This window comes from Schistocerca cancellata, unplaced genomic scaffold, assembly GCF_023864275.1.
Source record: "Schistocerca cancellata isolate TAMUIC-IGC-003103 unplaced genomic scaffold, iqSchCanc2.1 HiC_scaffold_262, whole genome shotgun sequence".
Taxonomy (NCBI): Eukaryota; Metazoa; Arthropoda; class Insecta; order Orthoptera; family Acrididae; genus Schistocerca; species Schistocerca cancellata.
The window spans coordinates 1-5,000 of record NW_026046284.1 but is presented as its reverse complement, the minus strand read 5'-3'; the positions used below and the strand labels follow the sequence as shown (position 1 = coordinate 5,000).

Sequence of the window (5,000 nt, the reverse complement as noted above, 5' to 3'; positions counted from 1 at the left end):
TAACGCAATTTGCACCACAATGTAACGCAATTTGCACCGCAATGTAACGCAATTTGTACCGCAATCTACCCCCATGTTGTGCCTTAACCTAACCACACGTTGTGCCTTAACCTAACCCACGTTGTGCCTTAACCTAACCCACGTTGTGCCTTAACCTAACCCACGTTGTGGCTTAACCTAACCCACGTTGTGGCTTAACCTAACCCACGTTGTGGCTTAACCTAACCCACGTTGTGGCTTAACCTAACCCACGTTGTGGCTTAACCTAACCCACGTTGTGGCTTAACCTAACCCACGTTGTGGCTTAACCTAACCCACGTTGTGGCTTAACCTAACCCACGTTGTGGCTTAACCTAACCCACGTTGTGGCTTAACCTAACCCACGTTGTGGCTTAACCTAACCCACGTTGTGGCTTAACCTAACCCACGTTGTGGCTTAACCTAACCCACGTTGTGGCTTAACCTAACCCACGTTGTGGCTTAACCTAACCCACGTTGTGGCTTAACCTAACCCACGTTGTGGCTTAACCTAACCCACGTTGTGGCTTAACCTAACCCACGTTGTGGCTTAACCTAACCCACGTTGTGGCTTAACCTAACCCACGTTGTGGCTTAACCTAACCCACGTTGTGCCTTAACCTAACCCACGTTGTGCCTTAACCTAACCCACGTTGTGCCTTAACCTAACCCACGTTGTGCCTTAACCTAACCCACGTTGTGCCTTAACCTAACCCACGTTGTGGCTTAACCTAACCCACGTTGTGGCTTAACCTAACCCACGTTGTGCCTTAACCTAACCCACGTTGTGCCTTAACCTAACCCACGTTGTGCCTTAACCTAACCCACGTTGTGCCTTAACCTAACCCACGTTGTGCCTTACCCTGCTCTGTAATTGGCATATGACACGTTACATTAATGTATTGTTGTCCAACCGCAACCGGCTCAGAATGTTGTGTACACAGCTATGTGTCATCTCCCCATAACAGCTGCATTGCAGTGTGGTACGCCATAGAGACGTGTGGGAGTAATGGACGCAGTGGATGGCGATCAGCATGAGCCGTCTGTTCATGTAGTGGCGCGTGTATGCAGACGTAGTAGTCTCTTCTCACACAATGTGATAGCACGGTGCCCCGCGTTCCACATCTGCGACATGCTACAGAGGCCGGTTGACAGTTGGTCGCGCAATGGAGATCGCATATGTACGGGGGCACCTTCCACGTGCCCTCTAGTCGGGCACATTTTGTTGCGTGGATGTGAGCGAATGTAGTGTGTCTTGACACCTGACAGGCAGGCATGCAATAATAGTTGACTTTGCAAACGGGGATGGACGTGTACGTTTACTGGTGACGTTACGCAAATGAACAACTGGTAACCCGTTGTGGTGCGGTTGATCTTGCTGGAGGTACATCTGTGAGGGCAACGATCGGTACAGCTACGAAGCGGTCCCCACCATACCAACGAACGTGAATGTGAATCTGGGTGTGAAGCGATACGCGGCTGTGGGTGGGTGGGACTGTCCCCGGCCGGTGAGGGGGGGCCGCCCGGCGTGCTGGCCGCGCGGTGCGTGGGCGCACGCGCTACAGCCGGCTGGTGGGGGCGCCCAGTGGCAGGCGCGCCGGCCGACGGACGCGGCAGGCGGCGCAGCTGCGCGCCGGGGCACCCTGCGCGCGGCGCCGTGCAGCCAAAGTGGGTCCTCGCGGACCCGGTGCGAAGCGCGGTGGACATCTGCAGTGTGCTGGTCCGATTGAGGACTGTGTGCGTTGAGGATGCGCCGCCGCCCGGCACTCGGCGCCGCGACGCCGTCTGCTGCTCGGTCGCCCCAGCGGTTCTCGCTGGTGGTTTGTATCGCAGTTGTGCGGACGTGTTGGCACGTGCGCTGTGCTGGGAGAGTTCGCTTCGGCACCCACGTGGGGCCTTTGCCCTTCTGTGGCGCTGGCGTTGGAGCTGCCGGTCACCGTAGGTGGCGCGTGTTGTCTCCCGCCGGCAATGCCACGACAGCACGCTCCCGGGCCTCTGTCGGCAGCGGCAAGCTCAGTTGGGAGCACGGGTGGTCGCACCTAAAGCGTCTACTCGCCTAACTCCGGGCGATTGCGCCTCTCTCGAACCCGACCAAGTACTTAGGACGGCGCTGCGCGCCGCCGGGACCTGAGAGGGTTTCGAGGTGTATTGTGCAGGGGAGCCCAGCCTCCTCCTGTTTGCAGAATAATTGAGCGGACGCTTGCGTGTTCGCGCGGGCCCCCGGGACACACTCCCGGGCGGCCGGCTGCTCAGCTCTAGTTGACGCAGCTCCCTGGTTGATCCTGCCAGTAGTCATATGCTTGTCTCAAAGATTAAGCCATGCATGTCTCAGTACAAGCCGCATTAAGGTGAAACCGCGAATGGCTCATTAAATCAGTTATGGTTCCTTAGATCGTACCCACGTTACTTGGATAACTGTGGTAATTCTAGAGCTAATACATGCAAACAGAGTCCCGACCAGAGATGGAAGGGACGCTTTTATTAGATCAAAACCAATCGGTCGGCTCGTCCGGTCCGTTTGCCTTGGTGACTCTGAATAACTTTGGGCTGATCGCACGGTCCTCGTACCGGCGACGCATCTTTCAAATGTCTGCCTTATCAACTGTCGATGGTAGGTTCTGCGCCTACCATGGTTGTAACGGGTAACGGGGAATCAGGGTTCGATTCCGGAGAGGGAGCCTGAGAAACGGCTACCACATCCAAGGAAGGCAGCAGGCGCGCAAATTACCCACTCCCGGCACGGGGAGGTAGTGACGAAAAATAACGATACGGGACTCATCCGAGGCCCCGTAATCGGAATGAGTACACTTTAAATCCTTTAACGAGTATCTATTGGAGGGCAAGTCTGGTGCCAGCAGCCGCGGTAATTCCAGCTCCAATAGCGTATATTAAAGTTGTTGCGGTTAAAAAGCTCGTAGTTGGATTTGTGTCCCACGCTGTTGGTTCACCGCCCGTCGGTGTTTAACTGGCATGTATCGTGGGACGTCCTGCCGGTGGGGCGAGCCGAAGGCGTGCGACCGCCTCGTGCGTGTTCGTGCGTCCCGAGGCGGACCCCGTTGAAATCCTACCAAGGTGCTCTTTATTGAGTGTCTGGGTGGGCCGGCACGTTTACTTTGAACAAATTAGAGTGCTTAAAGCAGGCAAGCCCGCCTGAATACTGTGTGCATGGAATAATGGAATAGGACCTCGGTTCTATTTTGTTGGTTTTCGGAACCCGAGGTAATGATTAATAGGGACAGGCGGGGGCATTCGTATTGCGACGTTAGAGGTGAAATTCTTGGATCGTCGCAAGACGAACAGAAGCGAAAGCATTTGCCAAGTATGTTTTCATTAATCAAGAACGAAAGTTAGAGGTTCGAAGGCGATCAGATACCGCCCTAGTTCTAACCATAAACGATGCCAGCCAGCGATCCGCCGCAGTTCCTCCGATGACTCGGCGGGCAGCCTCCGGGAAACCAAAGCTTTTGGGTTCCGGGGGAAGTATGGTTGCAAAGCTGAAACTTAAAGGAATTGACGGAAGGGCACCACCAGGAGTGGAGCCTGCGGCTTAATTTGACTCAACACGGGAAACCTCACCAGGCCCGGACACCGGAAGGATTGACAGATTGATAGCTCTTTCTTGATTCGGTGGGTGGTGGTGCATGGCCGTTCTTAGTTGGTGGAGCGATTTGTCTGGTTAATTCCGATAACGAACGAGACTCTAGCCTGCTAACTAGTCGCGTGACATCCTTCGTGCTGTCAGCGATTACTTTTCTTCTTAGAGGGACAGGCGGCTTCTAGCCGCACGAGATTGAGCAATAACAGGTCTGTGATGCCCTTAGATGTTCTGGGCCGCACGCGCGCTACACTGAAGGAATCAGCGTGTCTTCCTAGGCCGAAAGGTCGGGGTAACCCGCTGAACCTCCTTCGTGCTAGGGATTGGGGCTTGCAATTGTTCCCCATGAACGAGGAATTCCCAGTAAGCGCGAGTCATAAGCTCGCGTTGATTACGTCCCTGCCCTTTGTACACACCGCCCGTCGCTACTACCGATTGAATGATTTAGTGAGGTCTTCGGACTGGTACGCGGCATCGACTCTGTCGTTGCCGATGCTACCGGAAAGATGACCAAACTTGATCATTTAGAGGAAGTAAAAGTCGTAACAAGGTTTCCGTAGGTGAACCTGCGGAAGGATCATTACCGACTAGACTGCATGTCTTTCGATGTGCGTGTCGTGTCGCGCAACACGCTACCTGTACGGCAGCAGCCGTGCGCCGCGTGCGGAACCACGCGTGCCTCTCAAAACTAACGGAAATGTTGTGTGGTACGAGCGCTGAAGCTCTGGAGCGGCTGGCCTGCGGCACCTGGCGCCTCGCGCCGGTTTTGAATGACTTTCGCCCGAGTGCCTGTCCGCTCCGGTGTGGAGCCGTACGACGCCCATCGGCCGTGAGGCCGTTGGACACAGGAATGCTGGAACAGGGGCCGTCAAACGCCTCAGTCCCGCCTATGCAACTGTCTTGAAAGAGACAGTGGAAACTAAATGAAAAAGATCACCCAGGACGGTGGATCACTCGGCTCGTGGGTCGATGAAGAACGCAGCAAATTGCGCGTCGACATGTGAACTGCAGGACACATGAACATCGACGTTTCGAACGCACATTGCGGTCCATGGATTCCGTTCCCGGGCCACGTCTGGCTGAGGGTCGGCTACGTATACTGAAGCGCGCGGCGTTTGTCCCGCTTCGGAGACCTGGGAGTGTCGTGGCCGCCTGTGGGGCCGGCCGCGTCTCCTCAAACGTGCGATGCGCGCCCGTCGCCTGGCGGTTCGCATACCGGTACTTTCTCGGTAGCGTGCACAGCCGGCTGGCGGTGTGGCGTGCGACACCTCGTACAACGACCTCAGAGCAGGCGAGACTACCCGCTGAATTTAAGCATATTACTAAGCGGAGGAAAAGAAACTAACAAGGATTCCCCCAGTAGCGGCGAGCGAACAGGGAAGAGTCC

At 55.5% G+C, this 5,000-nt stretch overlaps 2 non-coding genes across 2 annotated transcripts; both read left to right on the top strand.

Moving 5' to 3' along the window:
* Positions 1-2,287: 2,287 nt before the first annotated feature.
* Positions 2,288-4,196, top strand: LOC126113860 (small subunit ribosomal RNA). Its single transcript, XR_007524940.1, has one exon. It is a non-coding gene; the product is annotated as a small subunit ribosomal RNA (ribosomal RNA).
* Positions 4,197-4,547: 351 nt separating this feature from the next.
* Positions 4,548-4,702, top strand: LOC126113853 (5.8S ribosomal RNA). Its single transcript, XR_007524934.1, has one exon. It is a non-coding gene; the product is annotated as a 5.8S ribosomal RNA (ribosomal RNA).
* Positions 4,703-5,000: the final 298 nt, after the last annotated feature.